This window comes from Chiloscyllium plagiosum, unplaced genomic scaffold, assembly GCF_037043375.1.
Source record: "Chiloscyllium plagiosum isolate Xiang-an unplaced genomic scaffold, Cpla_swu_hap1 HiC_scaffold_10, whole genome shotgun sequence".
In the NCBI taxonomy this organism is placed as follows: Eukaryota; Metazoa; Chordata; class Chondrichthyes; order Orectolobiformes; family Hemiscylliidae; genus Chiloscyllium; species Chiloscyllium plagiosum.
Genome location: NW_028270148.1, coordinates 59164512 through 59188430, shown reverse-complemented (window position 1 = coordinate 59188430; position 23919 = coordinate 59164512).

Here is a 23919-nt window from a genome sequence, read left to right as displayed (position 1 = left end):
CCCTTCAGAATCTCAACCTTTTCCCTTCCCATGTCATTCGTTCCAATGTGGACAATGACCTCCTGCTGGCCCCTCTCCCCTCTCCCCTCTCCCCCGTGAGAACATTCAGCACCCTCTCTGAGACATCCTTGATTCTGGCACCAGGGAAACAACACACCATTTTGCTTTTTCTCTGTTGGCCACAGAAGTGTCTGTCTGTACCTTTGACTACAGAACCCCCTAACACAATTGATCTCTTGGAAGCCGACATACCTCTCTTTGCATTAGAGCCAGTCTCAATACCAGAAACTTGGCTGTTCGTGCTACGTTCCCCTGAGAATCCATCACCCCCTACATTTTCCAAAACAGCATACCTGTTTGAAATGGGTATATCCACAAAAGACTCCTGCACAAGCTGCCTACCTCTCTGACCCTGCCTGGAGTTAACCCATCTATGTGACTGTATCTGAGACTTCTGCCCCTTCATATAACTGCCATCCATCACATACTGTTGCTGTTGCAAATTCCTCTCTCGTCCTTTGTCTGCTCTTCTCCCTTTTAAACTGCTGTTGTTTTGACTTTTTTTTTCCAAAGTTCCAAAACAATGCAACAGCATATAAAATAGTAATTGCTGCTCCTGGAATTCGAGAAAATCTCCTCCAACACCTAAAATACCTCAAAAAAAGGAGCAGCTCTTCCAGCCAGAAATTTTTCCCGTCCTCCATTTTGGATTACCCAGAATCCTAATCCTTAGATCAGAGAACATCCCCACTTGACTTCCCCACTCTGCTGCCTATGGACCCTGACTACACATTCTAAATGCCTCCAATCTAACATTATCCCCCCCAACCGCATACATCTGACAGCACACTATTGGAAATGACATCTCTCCCATCCCCCAATCCAATCTAACTACCTGATTTCCAAGGATGCAGCCCTATGACATGAATCAATGTGACCATACCCTTGGACAGTTACTTTTGATTTTACTTGGTTTTCTACTGGTTAAGTTACATCTTTGTAATTGTTTGACTTCTTCCTCCATCCTTTACAAACAATGGCATGGCATTTGTCATAGAGTCATGGAGTCATAGAGATGTACAGCATGGAAACAGACCCTTTGATCCAAATCATCCATGCCGACCAGATATCCTAAACCAATCTAGTTCAGTTTGCCAGCACTTGGCACATATCCCTCTAAACCCTTCCTACTCATATACCCATATTAGAATAAAATGCACAATTTGTAAATGATAGATATTTGGAATATTGGCCGGATGGAAAATATACTGATTGACATTTTTCTGTTCATTTGTTGTTTTTAATGGTTCTTCCAGTCTGTTCCTATTCCGTTTTCCCTGTGTTGTGGGTAAAATCACCAGCCTTGGAGTCTGAGTCCGGGTTCAACAACAGAGTTTATTGTACAAGGAAATACCGGAGCTCCAGGGAGAGAAAGACACCAACAGCACAGTGGTCAGCTATGAGTCTTCTCTCAACCCAGAGCACATGTCAAGATATTTTTATACATTTCATAATATAATAGGTCAATGATGAGGTTATTGTCTTTGTAACATAGATTGTTTATTGTAAATATTGCAGAATTGTTGTTAGTTTTGATGCAGTCATTGTCAGTTCCAGCACAGCCTTTGTTAATTTCAGTGCAGTCATTGTCTGTTTCAGTGCAGACATTGCCAATTTCAATACTATGCGGAAATCCATTACTGTAGTAATGAGCACTAATCGCTTTTCCTGAGAAGGACGATTACTGCAGCCCTGACTATTAGCACTTTATTCTGGATTAGTGGTGCTGGAAGAGCACAGCAATTCAGGCAGCATCCGAGGACAGGCAAAATCGACGTTTCGGGCAAAAGCCCTTCATCAGGAATAAAGGCAGAGAGCCTGAAGCATGGAGAGATAAGCTAGAGGAGGGTGGGGGTGAGGAGAGAGTAGCATAGAGTACAATAGGTCAGTGGGGAAGGAGATGAAGGTGATAGGTCAGGGAAGAGAGGGTGGAGTGGATAGGTGGAAAAGGAACTGGGCAGGTCAGACAAATCCGGACAAGTCGAGTTACTGGAGGTTAGAAACTAGGATGAGGTGGGGGAAGGGGAAATGAGGAAACTGTTGAAATCCACATTGATGCCCTGGGGTTGAAGTGTTCCGAGGCGGAAGATGAGGTGTTCTTCCTCCAGGCGTCTGGTGGTGAGGGAGCGGCGGTGGAGGAGGCCCAGCACCTCCATATCCTCGGCAGAGTGGGAGGGGGAGTTGAAATGTTGAGCCACTGGGCGATTTGGTTGATTGATGCGGGTGTCTCGGAGATGTTCCCTAAAGCGCTCTGCTAGGAGGCGTCCAGTCTCCCCAATGTAGAGGAGACCGCATCGGGAGCAACGGATACAATAGATGATATTAGTGGATGTGCAGGTAAAACTTTGATGGATGTGGAAGGCTCCTTTAGAGCCTTGGATGGAGGTGAGGGAGGAGGTGTGGGCACAGGTTTTACAGTTCCTGCGGTGGCAGGGGAAAGTGCCAGGATGGGAGGGTGGGTCGTAGGGGGGCGTGGACCTGACCAGGTAGTCACGGAGGGAACGGTCTTTGCGGAAGGCGGAGAGGGGTGGGGAGGGAAATATATCCCTGGTGGTGGGGTCTGTTTGGAGGTGGCGGAAATGTCGGCGGATGATTTGGTTTATGCGAAGGTTGGTAGGGTGGAAGGTGAGCACCAGGGGCGTTCTGTCCTTGTTGCGGTTGGAGGGGTTGGGTCTGAGGGCGGAGGTGCGGGATGTGGATGAGATGCGTTGGAGGGCATCTTTAACCACGTGGGAAGGGAAATTGCGGTCTCTAAAGAAGGAGGCCATCTGGTGTGTTCTATGGTGGAACCGCTCCTCCTGGGAGCAGATACGGCGGAGGCGGAGGAATTGGGAATACGGGATGGCATTTTTGCAAGAGGTAGGGTGGGAAGAGGTGTAATCCAGGTAGCTGTGGGAATCGGTATTAGCACTTTATATTGAGTCTGCATCAAACAGCTAGCATTTCTAACAAAGGTGTTGGCTGGACCCAGACACTTCAGCGGGCAGTATACACTACTCATGTATATTCTCTCCCCCACCTGCCTTAAACTAATCTACTAGGTTGTGAGTGCATTGTGCTGGCGTCCTGGTGGCCCCAGGCAGTATCTGTGTTTGCTCTGCTGTCTCTCTCCTTATTGTGGTCTAGTGGCCATTTTGTGTGCCAAGTGGTCAACATATGGCTCAGTGGCCATCTTGTGTGCCCGTGTGCCTAATGTCACCCTGCCCCGTGCCATCTCCCACTTCACCTCACATTTCCTTTTATATACATACATCACATTTACTGACTGTGGATGCTGAATAAACCTATGAATAAGTAGCAAGAAAAGGCCACTCAGCCCATCAAAACTGCTGCAACATTCAATATGATCATGTATTTTAATGTGAACTCTATATTCCTGCAAACCTCCAAGATCTATTATCCCTTTGGTAGTCAAGACTGTCTGTCCCTGGCTTAAAAATATTGAAAGATTCTGCATTCACTGCCTTTTGAGGAAGGGAATTCCAAAGCCACACAACCCTCAGAAAAATAAAACTTTCCTCATTTCTGTTATAAATGAGAACCCCTGATTTTTTAAAACTACATCCTCCTAATTCTAGAGTCTGCAACATTAAAAAACAGCCTTTTAACATCCACTTGGTCAAGTCTCCTCAGGAATGTATATTTCTAAATTAAGTTACCTCAGACTCTTCCAAACTGCAGAGGATATGGGCCTAGCTTGTCGAGCCTTTCTTCATTAGACAGTCTACTCATTCTGGTATTAGTCTTGTAAACCTCCTTTGAACTGCTTCCAAAGCACCAACATCCTTCCATACATAGCATGACCAGTACTGTACACAGTATAGTTCCACCAATGCCCTATATAATCTCCTCATTCTTGCATTCAATTTCCCTTGCTATAAAACATAATATTCTTTTAACTTTCCTGATTACTTGCTGTAGCTGCTTACTAACTTCCTGCAATTTACACACCAGGAAATTCAGATCCTCTGCATCTCAGAACTCTGCAACCACTCACCATTTACATAATATGTTTTCATTTTATCCTTTCTGCCAAAATAGACAATTCTGCGCTTCTTCAAATTTTCTAGATCTTTGTCCACTCACTTAACCTATCTGTATCCTTATATCCTGCTCTTCACAACCCACCTTCCTACCTATCTTTGTGACAACAGCACATTTAGCAACTATACCTTAAATTCCTTCATGCAAGTTTTATACAAACTGTAAAGCGTTGAGGTCCCAGCGCTGTCCCCTATAGCACACCATTCATGACATCTTGCCAGTCTGACAAGTACCCAGTTATTCCTGTTAGCCAGCCTGTCTTCCTGCTATGCCAAGAAGTTACCACCAACACCATAAGCTTTTAATTTTTGTAATAACCTTTGATGTGGCACTTTATCAAATGCTTTCTGGAAATCTAAATACCATGCATCAACTGGTTCCCTTTATCTGCAGCACAAATCATTTCTTCAAAAAAACCTCTAATAAATAATTGAACCATGACTTTCCATTGGTAAATGCATAATGGATCTGCTGGATTACCTTGAACTTATCCAAGTGCCCTGTTGCAACTTCTTTAATGCTAGTTTTAACATTTTCCTTATGATGGATATAAAACTAACTGACCTAAAACTCCTTTCGGCTTCCTTACGTTTTAAATCAAGGTGTGACATTAGCTACTTTCCAATCTAAAGAAACCTACACAAAATCTAATGATTTTTGGAAAATCGAAACCAGCACATCAGCTTTTCATTTCCATTTCTTTCAAGACCCTAGGATCCAATTCATCAGTACTTGGCATCTTACAGTTCCAATAATATGCTCAACACTACTTTCCTGATATGAGTTCCTCCCTTCCTTTCATTTCCTGGTTTATAGATATTTCCTTGGTGTTACTTATATCCTTCCTCATGAAGACTGATGAAAATATTTGTATAATTCATCTGTCAACTCTTTGTCATTCATTACTCATTCCCCAGTGTAATTTTCAAGAGAAACTAGCACTTACTTTGTTAATTCTTTCATTTTACAAAAGTGAAGAAACTTCTAAATTTGATTAGATTAGATTAGATTCCCGACAGTATGGAAGCAGGCTCTTCGGCCCAACACGTCCACACTGACCCTCGGAAGAGTAACCCACCCAGACCCATTCCCCTACATTTACCCCTGACTAATTCATCTAACACTATGGACAATTGAGCATGGCCAATTCACCTAACCTGCACATCTTTGGATTGTGGGAGGGCACTGGAGCACCCGGAGGAAACCCACGCAGACACGGGGAGAATGTGCAAACTCCACACAGACAGTCACCTGGGGTTGGAATCAAACCCAGGTTCCTGGTGCTGTGAGGCAACAGTGCTAACCACTGAGCAACCGTGTCTTTGGAGAACTTTCTCTTACACTTAACCTTTCTCTCCTTATTAATCCTTTCGTTATTCTTAGTTATTTCTGTCCAATCTTCTGATGTGCCACTGATCTTAGCACAATTATATATTTTTTCTTGGAGCTTGATACTGTCCTTGACTTTCTTAGTTAACACGATAGTGGGTCCATCACTTAGAATTCTTCTTATTTGTTGGAATGTATTTATTCAATGGTTTATGGAATATCCCCTTCAATGTTAACAAGTCCATTGGATCTTGGGGTCAGCTTGGAAGCTAGATCATGCAGACACTTTCTAGATATTGCTAAAAGTTAGGTCTGCTGTAGTAAAGGTCAAGTAGTAATTTTATGTCTTAGAAATGTTTTAGTGTTACGTTTTCTGGTATCATGTTTATGTTTCCCACTTTTCTGGTTTCTAAGATACATTAATCATTAGGGAGGCAGTGGCCTATTGCAATTAGGAAACCCAGATAATGTTCAAAATTTAAATTAAATCTGTAATTAAACATCTAACGAGGGCCAGGAAAACATTGTTATTGAAATACATTGGAAGGACAAGGGCAGATAAATGGGAACACCACTGTTTTTAAGTTCACCTCCCAGCCACTCTCCATCCTGACTTGGAAATTTCCACGTTGGTGCAAAGTGAGTGATTATTAAGAAAGAAAGTGAGAATGTCTTGATGTACCCTGGTCGAATCTATACAATGAATGTCTGTCCCTGATTGCAAAGTGTTCTAGCAGCAGCATTCTAATGAGAAACTGTGGTGTGCTCCAGAGTGAAGCATGTTGTGTTTTTAAGTGGATCAGAGACGTGCCGTGAGGTTGTAGCAAAACTGATACATACTCAGTGCCAACTCCGTGGATGGGGTGATGCTGTGTTCGCTGCCCATGCAGCATATTGGGTATTGCTGTCCAAGATGGAAGACTGGAGGAGCAAACGAAGAGCTGCAGTTGGCAGGGACCTGGTTTGATTGTGATGACTGGTGTGTTTGTTGTCCAGCTTTGATTGGCAAGTGGAAAAATGGGAAACTGCAGGTTGGATAATAGTGGCATACCACTCACTCCAAATGGACATTACTATGCTCTCACCGTTCGTGAGTGAAATTCTCATTTCTCACTTGGATGGAGACTCAGACTTTTTTACATTAAGTCATAGATCTCATCCTAGTTTCCTAACTGACTCACCAATGTTGTTCAAGGTCTTGGAAGATTTTGCCTGAAATCTTAGAATTCTGTGCTTGGCACGCTGGAAGCTGTCATGATGCCTATACTCTAGAGAACTGTCAGGTTTCTGCTTCCATTCAAGGACCCCTTCCTAAGTTGGTCATTGGGAGATGAGGGCTACCTTCTAAAACCATGGCTGATGACCCGGCTACACAATCCCCTGTCTGAGGCTAAGAGCAGATATGTCCTGAAGAAGGGCTTATGCCCGAAACGTCGATTCTCCTGCTCCTTGGATGCTGCCTGGCCTGCTATGTTTTTCCAGCACCACTTTTTTCAACTCTGGTCTCCAGCATCTGCAGTCCTCGCTTTCTCCTGGCAGATATGCCCCGCCCATTCTTCCAGCAGGAGCATGGTAGAGCAGACAATTAGCATCCTGAAGATGAGGTTTAGATATTTGAATTATTTTGTGAAGTGGGGGGGAGGCTGCAGTTAAGTGAGGAGGGCTCACAGTTCAGTCCAGACAAAGTGTGCTACCCAATCCTAGACAACTGAAGTATGGGAAAGGAATGTGATGGTGCCTGAAGAGCCAGGAGAGCAGCAGCAGCTACCAAGGAGGAAGACGAAGATGTGGAGTAGGAGGAACATTACCTTCCCCATGACAGAGCATTTGAGCATAATTTTCAACAAGACAAAAACGACATAACTGACACCCATTTCCAGCTGGGTCTCAATTATGATTTGGGTGATGTAGGGTTGAGCAAAAATCCCCATATTCTGAAATACAGGCCCAAAATCCTTGACTTTTCAAAAGTAAAAGAACAAGGCAGGCAGCTGGGCGAGGTTCTGGGAAAATTACACAGACACAAAGAAAGCTGTTTGGAACCATTGTTCAACCTGAAAATCCAATTAATACATTGTCTCTAAAAGAACAATCAACACCATCCAACCCAGACTGAACAGGGCCTCAGCAATCAACTTCAAGCAGTATTCATGCACAGAGGTACCAGCCATTCTATTTCATCAAAATACATTCACACCTACTCTTAACTATCAGGAAGCCAGTTGGCCTCAAAAGCGAATACCAGAAATACAAATTTGAGAGGAAATAACGGGCACACAGTCTGTGTAACTGCTAGTCCTGATCTAGAGGAGAGAGAGAGAGAGCCTTTTCTAACATCAAACTCCTGCAGAACCAGTTTTCACTGCAGGCTCCAATCACAACAAACAGCTTTAGAACCAAGAACCACAGAGGCTGAACTAAGAAGCTAAACTGAGATGCCAAATCAAGAGCATCATCGCAACAAAGGACGTCTGAGAGGGTAAGATGCCAACCAAGCACTATCCAAACAAGAGCTTCCAGACATGGGCCTGTTCCAAGACAAGAGAACTGACAGCAAGAACCTCAACAACTGGACGCACTTTAAAACTGTGTTTTCCCAGTGGTGAGCTGAAACTCCGGAGACCTGAAAGTTTCCAACCTCGCTTGCAGGGAGGGGAAGGTGGGTGGTCAAAGTGCAGGGACCCTAAGGGTAGGAAGTGTTTGTGATTAAAACTGCTGTTTAGCTTAGAATGCATTTAAACCTCTCTTTAATTTGATAGTGTATTGAGTTACTGTCCTCTGTATAATTGTGTCAATTTCACTGTTTTATTGCATTTGCCTTTTTAAGTATTGTATTATTATACATAGCTTTTTGTAAATCACGCAACATCAGGTTATAGTCCAACAGGTTTTCAAATAAACCTATTGGACTATAAACTGGTGTCATGTGATTTTCAACTTTGTCCATCCCAGAACTACACCTGCACCTCCACATCATGGCTACCTTTTTGAAGTTAAGGAAACACAGAGATTCTTTAGCCCTGAAATACCTGTCTACTGCCTTCTCCATTTCACATTCCCTAAATAGGTGTAGTGTCAGAACCAGGGATTTAGGAGTGATTCGAATTACCAAAAAATCAGCAAATTACTGATCGCAAAACAGAAATCCTGCAATGAAGAGACCTTTCATTATCCATAAATGTGTTGTCATTTGAAAGATCAGCAGCCTGTGTTTTCATTTGCTCCAAAGCAAATGCAGCTTTTTTAAAAAAATTGCTTTTCTTTGCTTTTCTTGTTTTTCCATGAAAGTTAATGTTTTCAACTTTTTGAAGACTTTTAAACATATGATGCTCCCACATTAAGCAATTAGAAGAAGTTATGCTTCACTGAGCAGTAGGCAAAGCCCAACATCCCCTTCAACAGGATTCCAACATGCTAGGATGCTAATGGTGAGTAACCTGTGGAGCTTGATGCTTGTAGCTGCCGTGTCACTGACAGTTGATCAGACAAGTAATGGTGTAAAGAAGCAACACATTTGCAAATGTGAGATTCTATTCCCAATGAAATGTCACCTGTGCCAGTTACGTGCCTTTGAAAGCTTATCTTTTTTGTTTCCATCCCACTGTGTGTACTGTTAAGGGTTATTCATGGCTGGAAGTGATTGAACTGGAGCACAGCTTGATTTTAAATGTGGTGTCTGCACAGTGATTCCTAGAAGGTGCCAGCAGCAGACTGTATTTCCGCTGTTGGTGAGTACATAAAAGTACGACTTAGTCAACCTCAGGGAGTATCAGGAAGGGTTTCGCTTTCTGAGCTCAGGTGAGTTTTCTCATGCAATTTTACATGCTTTAATTTATTATGTCTTATTGACATTTATTGATACTTAGTCAATTTCTTGTAAAGTTCTGTCCAAAGTATTTCATCCTTGGCCCAACCCTCGTAAATTTCCTTTGCGTTTTCTCACTCTTTCAAAGATCTTGATGTCCTGAAGAGAGGCGTCTAGAAATTGTCACAAAAATTTGGGATCTAAGCAATTTTTTTTGCAGAGAGACATTTCTTCAGCTCATCTCAATGTTGCTTTTGACTTTCCCAGCAGTTTGCAGAGCACATATTATGCAGTCCTCCCTCTAAGCCAAATGACCCAGGTTCAATCTCATCTGCTCTGGAGATGTGTAACAGCATTGTATATGTGAAGAGGTTGATTAGAAATATCTCCAAACTTTTGCATGGCGAGATGGGCCAATGTGTAGGTGACTGCATTAGGTATTGATAGGCCAACCTAACTGGATTAGTTGTTCTTCTGCACTCTGTATTTTTGTGTGTTCAAAATGATAGATTTCTTTCTGATATGATAAAATAAGAAACACGTTGACTTTGGTTATATTCCCATTACACCATAAGGTGTGTGTCCACAAAGCAATGAATTCTTGTTCTTAACAGTTTTAATGCTTCAATGCACAACACGTAGCACACATTGTCACAAACAAGAAAGTATAAATCAACATCAACACAATTGGTTAATAATTACTCAGTCCATTGTATAATTCAATAGCGACTGTTACATACCCACAGAAAGGATAAGCAGCTTCTATATATTTTGATTTTGTCTGTTCAAATACAATTCATGTTTTGTACAGATATTAACCTTATAACAACAGAATGAAGGCAATGCAAACAAGACATTGAAAAATAATTCCTGCAGGGAAATCTTATCCTACTCATGCTGTTAGGATATTCCATTTAGAGTCATCTTTGCTCAATGGGTTAGCTAGTTTTGCCTGTATATATATGTTCCATAGCTTTCAAACTGTCTTGTAAATAATGTTTCCCATATAATGCTGCCCAGATTTCGAAGGATCCTCATGGGCAGGAAAAGACTAGCATCTATAGTAGTGACATTCTTCCAATAAAATAGGATGTGAGCAGTCATCAGAGAATTGTCAATCTACTGTTTCTGTGACGTGCTTTTTTCCTCTGGCAACTTGGTTTCCACAGTGATTGACAGTCTCCATTGGTATTTTGTCAGGTTTTTGTTGATTTCTTTCAAGATTGTTAGTTTTCCCCTTAATGTTTAACAGACTCCATTGTGTAGGGAAGTGCCTATTTATTTCATGTAGATAAAAACTAGTACTCCTGCTAAAATTAAGCAAGGGCTAATTATGTCATAAAAATGTTACCGTTTGCATTAGCTGTATCTATTTAGTCATATGTAAACACAAGCATTTCTAATACATCAACAAAAATAATATTGCATCTGTACCAGCTTGAATTGGCAACTAATTTCATTTGATGTATACAAGATTTGGAGTTTCTGATATGTCAAATACAGATTACTATTTATGAATAAAGTTGATATAAAAGCATTTCATATTATTAAAACTCTTAAGCAACACTGTGATACACTGATAGTCACTGCCAAAGCAGACCAAATGAAAGTTGAAAGAGATAAATTTAACATAAAGCATATATCAACTATACAAATAATAAAAAAAGGAAAAAGTACATTAACATAACCTTATCTTGGATTCGTATAGGGGTTATGAGCTGTCCAGTATGGTTGCTGTGATATTATTTAAATCCTTATCTTTATCTTTAACCATTTTTCCCCATATAAGCATTTTAAAAAGGTGATGGGAATCAAAACAAAATTAATCCCAATGATAATAAGGGTGTAACTGGTGGCATGTGGAGTGGTGGGAGCGGGGGTTGAGGGGGTATTGTTTAGTCAACGCTATTTTGACTTTTGCTATTTTTTATGAACATATAGTTTTGATTTACCTGTTGCATCTTAATTTATAATGTTATATCCTGTAAAGCTTTATAAAGATGATAGTCTATAAATCAATAAGCTCTGAAATGAGAGCCTCACACTCAGCAACTCCAATATTTTGTGCAGGGCAAGTGGGAGTGAAGGCAGCACAGAATTTTAGGGACACATCGTTAGTACTTCATTTCAGTTCAGTGCAAATTAATTGACATTTGCATCAGTTCAGAAAAACAATCTGAGGATAAATACTGCAAGAGACCTTCGTTCATGTCTTTCACTATAGCACATGATTGGAAATTACATTAAAAAATATATGCTTTTTGGCATAATTTTCCATTGTACTATTTGAAAGTTTATCATTTTGCATAGATGTTTTTGCACAGATAGAGATAATGAAAATATTTTGATTGTTATGATGATTAATTGGACAATGTTAATCCTTGGGTAATTAGTAAAAATGCAAAAGATGATGGATATAGCTAGGTGTCGACTGAATGACATTTACTTTACGAGATTATCTCAAAGCAAAACAAGGAATGTATCTCATTTTGTATTTGCTTTTAAAAGGTCAGAAGCTTACATGCAGTGCACAAAGCCCAGCAGATCTTTATTCCTGGATTCTTAATATTCATGCAACCGAGGAGACCTGGCCTATAGAGATGGATCTGACCTACTTAAGGGTCACATAGCATTTCTGCAGCTCATAATAAAATGTTATTATGGAACTAGTTTAATCTGTGAAGCAGTCTGGAGTAGATTGCAGGGGAGAAATTGTCTTTCTGCTCACATAAATATTTTTGCTGCAAGAGTGTGATGGATCTTGCTGTAAAAACAGTAATGGTTTAACAATGTGTACTGTTTTAACTGCGCAAATTAACCATTGAGTTCAGAGATCAAGAAATAAGCTATGATAAGCAAGTTTTCAGGACTTATTGATTGATTTATACTGTTGTGTTGTTTACAAATGGCATCTCAGTCTTAGCTTTTCTGTTACTTTTAAAATGCCATTAGATTTGCACGTTAATTGTCCATTAAATCCACCATGGAAATTTAAATCAGGTAATTAAAAATGCTAGTTCTAGTTGAATGATATGATCATTGCTTATGTAACGTTACCCCCTTTTTGGCCCACAAATTGAACAATTTAAATTTCAGTTGTTACGACTTGGGGTAAACCCTCCAGCTTAATTTAAAACCAGCCACACCAAAAAGATTTATCCCATGCAGTAATCTGTAAAGATCGAGTGGCCAAGAACTACTTGAAGTAAAAATTAACAATAGAGTGGCGCAGTGGGCCTATAACCTAGAGGTCGTTGGATGGAAACCACCCTCTGCTATTGCTCAATGTCTCCTTGAGCAACTTTCCTTTAGGGGTGACACGGTGGCTCAGTGGTTAGCACTGCTGCCGCACAGCATCAGGGTCCCAGGTTCAATTCCAGGCTTGGGTGACTGTCTGTGTGGGTTTGCTCCCACAATCCAAAGATATCCAGGTCAGGTGAATTAGCCATGCTAAATTGCCCATGGGATAGGTGCATTAGTCAGAGGGGAATGGGCCTGGGTGGGCTACTCTTTAAAGAGTTGGTGTGGACTTGTTGGGCCGAAGGGCCTGTTTCCACATTGTAGGGAATCTAATCTTATTCCTTTACGTATGATAGAGAATAATTAACTAACCACTATTTACAATTTCTTTTTCTCAGCTATCTTTTAGCTTCCCATCTATAATACTCATCCAATAAAACTCCCAATTAAAATTGACAAAACAACGGGTCTGTTTTCACACTATAGGGAATCTAGTCAATCTAATTTAATCAAATGTTTCTTATTTAAAAGCCAGGCAGCTATAGATTCTTGCCTTTGGATCTTCCTGTGTCTTCTTTTCTCCTTGTTAGGAATTTCTGTGTTACAGGTTACTGATCTAAAAAGGACTTTGGAGAAAGATGTTTTTTCAAGCAATCTAGTACATGTTAGGCTTGGCAGTTCTCCTCTCAACTTTTCAATTTTCCCCTGTCTTATACCCCGCAAAGCATTGGATTGTGTCATTGGCTTTTACGATTGTCAATGTACTCAATTCAAATTTGATTGGAGTTTGATACATTTCTGGTATAATTTAAACTGATTAGCTGAAGTTGAATTTGTTTTTGACTCCAAACAATGAACTAATCGAGTGGTTCGACCCAGTGTTATTTTGTTACCATTTTTGTTACCATTTTTGAGTACACTTGGTGCTGTGTCCGGTAGTTCTGCTGCTTTTAACTCTCTTAAAGGTATACCCACATCTTCATAACACATAATAGTTGTGTGTGAAAATGGTGTTCCTTTCACACACAATATTAGTTCCTTTTCCTGGAGACTTTGAGCTTTAGTGCCATCTTCTCAAGGGTGATTAGGGATGGGCAAATCTTGTAGCTCTTGTCAGCAATACTCACACGTCACAAATGACCTCTTTTTAAAAGAAAGACTTTTAAGATCCAGATCTAGAAATCTTTGCTTTCTCAAAATCTATATTCTGATGTTATTCCATTCATCATGCTTATTCAAAGAAGGTGGGTAGCAAGTGATGGTAATAGTTCTGTGGCGTTATCATAAGTGATAACGCCACAGTGATCCAAGAATCTAGCATTCCAAGGTTCAAATCCCACCATGGCTGAGTGAGAAGTTAATTTTTCATGGATGATTACTGGTGGTTGTTAGTAGTTAAAAGAGGGAAAAACACAAAAAAAAAGTCATTGTGATTTTGGTGATGGGAAAGTTGTGCATTGCAACACTTCTGGGTATAACATCTAGTTCATAAGAAAGGCTCTGATGACACAGTAGTATTGTCCCTATTCGTGGACTAGACGATCCAGGTTCAAACCCTATCAGGTTGATGAGGGAAAATCTGAAGTTCATGAGATGATTGTGTATAGTAGCACTTCCATAGGGGTTACCACTTGCTCCAGGGGTGTAATCGCATCACTTGATCAGAAAATATCCAAATTCTTGAAGTATAGAGTGCTTGTGGCACAGTGATAGTGTCTCTACCCCCAAGATCAGAATGCTCCAGGTTCAAATCCTATCTACTACACACATACATCATGGCATTTCTACACAGTTGATTAGAAGCTATCTAAATTTCAGAGCTTGTTCACTGTGTCATATATTTTTCTTGTGAGCTTCTTTTAAACTTTTAACTTTCAAAATTTACTTGGAAGAAAATAGAGGAGGTGAAACTCAGATGGAGGCCATTGTGGGGAGGCAAGACTTGAATAGGACGCTATCGCTGGGAGGCGAGGCCTGGGCAGGAGGCTATCGCCAGGAGGTGAGGCCTTGCCAGGAGGCTATCGCCGGCAGACGAGGCCTGGACAGGAGGCTATCGCCAGGAGGCAAGAACTGAACAGGAAGCTATCACCAGGGGGTGAGGCCTGGACAGGAGGCTATCGCTGGGAGGCGAGGCCTAGACAGGAAGCTTTCGCAGGGAAGCAAGGCCCGCACTGGAGGCTGTCAGGCGAGGTGAGGCCCGGACTGGAGGCTGTTGCAGAGAGGTGAGGCCTGGACTGGAAGCCAATGTAGGGAGGTGAGGCCAGGGCTGGATGCTGTCATGGGGAGGCGAGGCCTAGACTTGATGCTGTTGCGGGGAATCAAGGCCTAGACTGGAGGCTGTTGCAGAAGGGTGACGCCAGACTGTAGGCTGTCACAAGGAGGCAAGGCCGGAATCGAGGATGTCGCAGGGAGACGAGGCCCAGACTGGAGGCCATCATGTAAAGTCAAGGCCAGGACTGGAGGCTGTGGCGGGGAGGCTAGGCCCAGTCTGGAAACTATCACTGGGAGTCGAGGCCTAGACTGGAGGCTGTCACTGGGAGGCAAGGCTCAGACCGGAGGCTGTCACGGGGAGGCAAGGCCAGCATTGCGGCTGTCACGAGGAGACGAGGCCCAGACTCGAGGATGTCACAGGGAGGTGAGGCCCAGTCTGGAGAGTGTCACACGGAGGCCAGTTCCTGGTTGGAGAGGCCCTGACTGTAGAGTGTATGCAGAAGTGAAGCCTGGACTGGAGGTTGTCATGCAGAAGCGAGGCTTGAATTGGAGGCAATTGCCGAGAGGTGAGGCCCGGACTGGAAGATGTTGCAGCGAGGTGAGGTCCAGTCTGGAGGCCGTTGCGGGGCGGAGAGGTCCGGACTGGAGGGAGTTTAGATTAGATTTTAGATTAGATTAGATTAGATTAGATTAGATTTAGATTAGATTAGATTAGATTAGATTACAGTGTGGAAACAGGCCCTTCGGCCCAACAAGTCCACACCGACCCGCCGAAGCGAAACCCACCCATACCCCTACATTTACCCCTTACCTAACACTATGGGCAATTTAGTATGGCCAATTCACCTGACCCTGCACATCTTTGGACTGTGGGAGGAAACCGGAGCACCCGGAGGAAACCCACGCAGACACGGGGAGAACGTGCAAACTCCACACAGTCAGTCGCCTGAGGCGGGAATTGAACCCGGGTCTCTGGCGCTGTGAGGCAGCAGTGCTAACCACTGTGCCACTGTGCCGCCCACGGTTGCGGTGAGGCATGGTCTGGATTGGAGGCCATCGCGTGGTGGTGAGCCTGGTCTGGAGGCTGTCACGGGAAGGTGAGGCGTGGTCTTGAGGCTGTCACGGGGAGGCCAGGTCCAGACTGGATGCTGTTGCAGGGAGGCAAGTCCTGAACTTGATACTGTCTTGGTGAGGCAAGGCTTGAACTGGAGGCTGCCACAGAAGGTGAGGCCTGGACTGGAGGCCATTGCGGGGAGGTGAGGCCCAAACTGGAAGATGTCATGAGGAGGCAAGGCACGGACTGGAGGTTGTCGCAGGGAGGCGAGGTCCAGGCTGGAAGCTGTTGCTTGGAGGTGAGTCTCAAACTGGAGGCCATCATGGATAGGTGAGGCCCGGACTAGATGCTGTCATGTGGAGGTAAGGCCCAGGTTGGAGGCCATTGCAGGGAGGTGAGGCCCGAACTGGAGGCTGTCGCAGGGAGGTAAGACCTGGACTGAAGCCTGTTGCAGGGAGGCGAGACCCAGACTAGATGCTGTCATGAGGCTGAAGGCTGTTGCAGGGAGGCAATGGCCTGGACTGGAGCAAGTCACGGGGGTTGAGGTCCAGGCTGGAGGCCATTGCGGGGAGGTGAGGCCCGAACTTGAGGTTGTCGCAGAGGCACAAGACCCAAACTAGAGGCCATCGCGGGGACATGAGGCCCCAGACAGGAGGCTGTCGCACGGAGGCAAGGCCCGAAATCGAGACTGTTCCAGGGAGGTGATGCACAGATTACAGGTTCCTGGTTGGAGGCTGTTGCAGGGAGTCACTGTCCAGACTTAGAGGCATCACGTGAAGGTCAGTCACAGACATGAGGCTGTCATGGGGAGGTGAGTCACAGACATGAGGCTGTCATGGGGAGGTGAGTCACGGACATGAGGCTGTCATGGGGAGGTGAATCACAGACACGAGGCCGTTATGGGGAGGTGAGTCACAGACATCAGGCTGTCGCGGGGATGTGAGTCATGGACATGTGGCCATCATGGGGAGGTGAGTCACGCACATGAGGCCGTTATAGGGAGGTAAGTTAAAGACATGAGGCCATTATGGGAAGGTGAGTCACAGACAAGAGGTTGTCGCAGGGAGGTGAGTCACAGTCGTGAGGCCGTTATGGGGAAGTGAGTCACAGACAAGAGGCCGATATGGGGAGGTGAGTCACAGTCATGAGGCCGTTATGGGGAGGTGAGTCACAGACAAGAGGCTGGTATGGGGAGGTGAGTCGCAGTCATGAGGCCGTTATGGGGAGGTGAGTCACAGTCATGAGGCCGTTATGGGGAGGTGAGTCACAGACAAGAGGCTGGTATGGGGAGGTGAGTCGCAGTCATGAGGCCGTTATGGGGAGGTGAGTCACAGTCATGAGGCCATTATGGTGAGGTGAGTCATGGACATGAGGCCGTTGCAGGGAGGTGAGGCCCAGACATGAAGCCTATGTCGGGAAGGTGAGTCACAAATATGAGGCCGTCGCAGGGAGGTGAGGCCAAGACATGAGGCCAATGCGGGGAGGTGAGTCATGGACATGAGGCTGTCATGGGGAGGTGAATCACAGACACGAGGCCGTTATAGGGAGGTGAGTCACAGACATGAGGCCGTTAGGGGGAGGTGAGTCACTGAAATGAGGCCGTTATGGCAAGCTGAGTCACAGACATGAGGCCGTTATGGTGAGGTGAGTCACAGACATGAGGCCGTTATGGTGAGGTAAGTCATGGATGTGAGGCCGTTATGGGGAAGTGAGTCACCGACATGAGGCCGTTATGGGGAGGTGAGTCACGGACATGAGGCCGTTATGGGGAGGTGAGTCACCGACATGAGGCCGTTATGGGGAGGTGAGTCACCGACATGAGGCCATTATGGTAAGGTGAGTCACGGACATGAGGCCGTTATGGGGTGGTGAGTCACGGACATGAGGCCGTTATGGTGAGGTGAGTCACTGACATGAGGCCGTTATGGGGAGGTGAGTCACTGACATGAGACCGTTATTAGGAGGTGAGTCACACACATGAGGCCGTTATGGGGAGGTGAGTCACGGACATGAGGCCGTTATGGTGAGGTGAGTCACAGACATGAGGCCGTTATTGGGAGGTGAGTCACCGACATGAGGCCGTTATGGGGTGGTGAGTCACGGACATGAGGCCATTATGGGGAAGTGAGTCACAGACAAGAGGCCGTTATGGTGAGGTGAGTCATGGACATGAGGCCGTTATGGTGAGGTGAGTCATGGACATGAGGCCGTTATGGGGAGGTGAGTCACTGACATGAGACCGTTATTAGGAGGTGAGTCACAGTTATGAGGCAGTCGCGGGGAGATGAATCACAGACATGATGCCGTTATGGTGAGGTGATTCACAGACATGAGGCCGTTATGGGGAGGTGAGTCACAGACATGAGGCCATTATGGTGAGGTGAGTGACAGACATGAGGCCGTTATGGGGAGGTGAATCACTGACATGAGGCCGTTATTGGGAGGTGAGTCACAGTCATGAGGCCGTTATGAGGAAGTGAGTCACAGACATGAGGCCGTTATTGGGAGGTGAGTCACAGACATGAGGCCGTTATGGCGAGGTGAGTCACCGACATGAGGCCATTATGGGGAGGTGAGTCACCGACATGAGGCCGTTATGGGAAGGTGAGTCACAGACATGAGGCCATTATGGGGAGGTGAGTCACTGACATGAGGCCGTTATTGGGAGGTGAGTCACAGTCATGAGGCCGTTATGGGGAGGTGAGTCACTGACATGAGGCCGTTATTGGGAGGTGAGTCACAGTCATGAGGCCGTTATGGGGACGTGAGTCACGGACATGAGGCCATTATGGGGAGGTGAGTCACGGACATGAGGCCGTTATGGCGAGGTGAGTCACACACATGAGGCCGTTATGGGGTGGTGAGTCACGGACATGAGGCTGTTATGGCGAGATGAGTCACTGACATGAGGCCGTTATAGGGAGGTGAGTCACGGACATGAGGCCGTTATGGCGAGATGAGTCACTAACATGAGGCCATTATAGGGAGGTGAGTCACGGACATGAGGCCGTTATGGCGAGATGAGTCACTGACATGAGGCCATTATAGGGAGGTGAGTCACGGACATGAGGCCGTTATGGCGAGATGAGTCACTGACATGAGGCCGTTATAGGGAGGTGAGTCACACACATGAGGCCGTTATTGGGAGGTGAGTCACACACATGAGGCCGTTATGGGGTGGTGAGTCACGGACATGACGCCGTTATGGCGAGGTGAGTCACAGACATGAGGCCGTTATGGTTAGGTGAGTCATGGACGTGAGGCCGTTATTGGGAGGTGAGTCACGGACATGAGGCCGTCAGGTGGAGGCATAACCCGGAATGTTGGCTGTCGCGTGGAGGTGAGGTGCAGTCTGAAGGTGAGGCCTCAAGTTTTGAAGCCTGTGCGTTCTGGAGTCTTGGCCTGGTGTTGCCTGGACGCTTAGTCAGACATGGACTGGGGTGAAAGGGCTGTAAATCGAGACCTTTTTTCCTTTATCTCCTTTTGCTGACTTTTATTTATTACTCTTTCAATTTTAAACCAAGGACTTAAGTATCTGTACCTAACTATCTTGTACATAAGGTGCCTTAAGTGATAGCGTTGTAAATGTTTGACTGCACTCTTTGAAGTGCATGTAACAATGAAGTTAATTAATTATATACTTCACTGTATAGCTTGGTGTAAGAAATAAGACAGCTAGGTTCGTTTAATGAAAAGATATTTTAATTTCTAAAACTCACTCTGGCAAAGATGCAGAATTATTAACAAACTTATTAAATTTATAAATATGTAAGAATTCCCACTAATAAAAAAAAGGCTCTCAAACATGCAATAAAGGACAAAAAGACTCTGTAGAGTATCAGAACTTAAAATGTGGCCAATTAACAAATAAAGTCGGTAAAGAGACAAAATTGGTGGTTGTCCAGAGGCTAGTTGACAACTGATTGGCCACATACCACCATAGTTTTCTGCAAAAGAATTCTCATTGGAGCAGTCACTTTGTCATTGTGAATGGGCTGTTTCTCATTCCCGGAGAGACAGTGGTGGTGATTCGGAATTTTCCCTTAAGAACATTCAGTTTGTCATAATGAAGCCTTCAGTGAGACCTGCAAACCATAAGCAACTTGGCTTTGATGAAAATGGTATCAAAGTAAAAGGGGGTAAGCCTGTTGTCCCCTTTCCTGTGGCAGTGTCTCTGACTGGAAGTTGAAGTCCAGTATCTTATTTTTACACTCACAATTGAGGTCATGGAGTCTTTAGCTGAGAGCTTTATGCATTCTGTATCACCCAAAAAGCAATTTATGTCTTTTACAGATACAAAATCTTAGTTGCTGTTGGCCAATATCCTTTACTTTGAAAACTGCCTTTTCAAACGGTCCAACTATTGGTATTTACATAACATATCAAGCCAATAACATTAAAAATTCATATGTTATATAACACATTTATATCACAGTGTATAGCATTTTTGTTTATAACATACCTTTAATGTCATAAATCTTCCAAGGCACTTCATAGGTACATTATAAAGTAAACTTAGACAACAAGCCGCTTATGATATGACAGTAGGAAAGATTGTCCACGTTTGGTGAAACATTTGGTTTATGAAGCATGTTAAAAGAATAAGATGAGTTAGGTTGAAAAGCATGTCAAGGAATCTCCAAAGATCAGGACCCAAGTATTTGAATACTCAGCCCCAGGAGGTGGGGGATTTCAAGACAGGATCCCCACAAGACCAGAATTAGAGCAGTGTTGATACCTCAGAGAGTTCTGGGGATGGGGAGATTGCAGAGAAATGGAGAGGCATGACAATGGACAGATTTGAAATTGAGGATGAGGATTTTCAAAGTGTGGTGTTCCTTGACCAGAAATCAATGTTGGTCAGAGAGTGCAAGTGTGGTGGATAACAGGGGCTTGGTGAGAGTAAGGACATCAGCAGCAGAACTTTGGATGACCTCAAGTTTATGTTGGGCTGAATGTGGGAAGTCAGACAGGGGAGTTTAGGAATAAGGAATGTGAGAGATCGCAAAAGGAATGCAAGTGGATATGGATTTCAGTAACAGTTGAGCTGAAATAGGGGCAAAATTATGTGTAATGCTGCCCTCTATATTTATTCAGGAAAAAAATATTTTTTTTTAAGTACGGTGTTATAAATCCTTGTCTATTTCTTGCACAAGAGTTTTTTTCCAGGCTACACCCTGGGATAGATTGAAATATTTTGCGTACCACCAACATTAGTGTAAAAAGCCTGGTGGCCAATGTCACTCCTAAATCTCTTTAACTTTTGCCACAATACATGCCAGCTTCCATTCCTAGTTAATCTCCTCAGGCCTACGTGATGGTTCTGTGATGATAGCTAATGTACCTTTTTTTTTTCCCCAGTGTAGTTGCTAGTTATTAACAATCCCAACCTGCCCATACATTTCGACCATAATTCTTCAAAAAGAATATTTGTTGATGCAATTGCAGTGACAACTTTACAGATTATTTTGATTGTTGTTATGTACCTAGGTTGCTGTTGTCAGCAACGATGAGGAGGGAGCATTTCTTTCCCCCTATTTTCTGGATGAAAATAACATTGTGTAATGATGGAGGAAGAATTGTTTAAGGCCTGTAATCAGAAAAAGTTTGAAAAACTTTCATAGCTTCTGTGGAAACAAAGGCAAATAAAAGAAAATTCTGAACAAATTATTCCTTGCGCTTGTAAATAGAGCGGAAAATTCCCCAATAATGATAGCCTAGATTAAAATATTCGGAATGAGTTGTGCAGAATGTCAAACAAAGACGTGCATTCTGTTTCAAGATAGATACCTATACTATACTGAAGATAAATAAAAAATAACTTTGATTGTCAAGGCTTAATAACGGATGGGATGCATCAGAGAGAGAGAAACAATATGTGGGATGCAGAGGTCATTTGTTACTTTGATCTAAATGGCTACCTTGGCAAAAAATCAAAATGTTGTCCTCTGTAATAACTGATAAATAAGATATCATCAGTGCCTGATAACTGGGTAAGTTGAAAAGCAAACACACATCTCTGATTGAAACAGTTTTTAAATTTTGACTGCACAAACCGATTCAGATATTAAGGTCAGCTGCCAAGTGATGGTGCTCACTGTTGACCTTGAAGAATAGCAACTTTGAAGAGTCCATCCTCGTGTCATTTTCAACTATACCAATGTCAATTTGATTCCGGTGGCACCTATAGGGGATCTCCGACATCCAGTAACATGTCATCAAGCACGCTAAACAGCCATTCACATTGAAAATTCTTACAGGCAGAAAACCAGGAATTAAAAAGCACTGATAAGTAGTCCCATTTCAATTATTCTGTGAAAAGCTAAATAAAGACTAAGGCTATGACTCCATGACATAGCTCAAAGTAAAATAACACAGATATTGACAACTTGAAATAAAACAGAAACAGCAGGAAATAAACAGCATAGCTGCCAGTGTCTATGGAGAGAGAAACAGAGGCCAGAAGCATGTCACGGCATCTGATGTCCAATTCCCAGAGCTGAAAGCAGGAGGGCAGCCTCTCTCGATATGCCCATGGGACACGAGCTGCATTTTGCCAATTGTGTTATGGCTGCTGGGGCTTCCATCCTTGCAGCCCAGGGCTGTTGGACCATTCAGAGCACTAGTAACTCAACAGCATCTCTGGTGGTAGGTAGTTACAGCCATTGTCAGCTTGTGCACCTCTGTGGACGAAAGACCACTCAACAGGGAAGGAATCCATTAAAACCCATTGTGATGCTTCCAAGATTGACCCAGCAACAGAGGGTCTACCAGCCATGAATAAAATGTTAGCACAGAAAGGGAGAGACCCCCTAATTTGTCATTAAAGTGGCTAATTTGGGCTCTATCCACCAGATTTCCCTCCACTTACTAAAGGATGTTGGGCCAACCATGTGATACCTTCCTGTGTCATTTACCAGCCTCTGCTTTATGTTTCGTCCCTCGCAGAAATAAAAATATTTTTTATTTCTGTGTACTATACCCAGGCCTGTCTAACAGCAACAGATTGCAGTCAACATATTCACAAAATCAAAAACAAGCAATTAAATAATTGATTTTGTTCCCCACCCATGAGACTTTCCCCAACATGCTGTTAAAATTCAGCTCAACATTAATTTATAGTGCCCCAACATTTCTCTCATTCACTCACTCACTCAAACACACACACATGCTAACACATACACATGCACATACAGACAACACACACACACGCACGCACATGCGCACATACACTAAAATTTGATGTCTGTGGTATCTCTACCGTGCTTGTCATCTGTCTGGTCTTGTTGGGGGTTTACCTGAGTGTTGGAGAGGCCTCCTTACTCGTGGGTTCATTGAAAATTGTAAGTGGTCAATTCATGCCAACTTGAGGGCCTCCTCCTGTTGACATTTGGCTTTGATGTGGGCGCCGCTGCCAAATGTTCAGACAGCAAAATAAAACCTGCCAGGGTGGTGGGACCTGCTGTTTAGATCCAAGCACTCCATCCACTGGGATTCATGATAGCTCATAAACTGATGGCTACGTTCAGGCAACTCACCAGGACAAAAGGCCCTATATCCATCATGTGCAAGACTAACATAATTTACATGATTGCATGTAAAGACTGCACGAAACACTATATCGGGCAAACAGGCAAACAACTAGTACTCCGCATCGACAAACAACAACTAACCATTAAACGCAACGACCAGTTGTCCTAGTAACCGTACAGACAGATGACAAGGACCACAAATTTGACTGGGACAACACAATGATGATAGGACAAGCTAAACAGAGGATAGCCAGAGAAGTTTGAGAAGCATAACACTCATCTACGGAGTGGTGCCGTGCAAGTGCCCATGGTTACCCCTTTCATCTGGAGGAACTGGCAGGATTCGAAGGAGAAATTATTAAGGATGAGGACCAGTTCAGCCAAACAAATGAGAGTGTCAATGGAAGGGTACTGTTGGGGACGTCGGGACAGGAAGAAACGGAGGGTTTGGAGGCCATGGTCATGGCGAATGGAAGTGTGGAGGGATTAGATGTCCAGACGAAAGGGTAGCCATGGGCACACGTATGGGCCCCAGCTATGCTTGGCTACGTAGAACAATCCATCTTCCGTAATTACACCAGCACCACTCCCCATCTCTTCCTCCGCTACATTGATGACTGCATCGGCGCCACCTCATGCTCCCA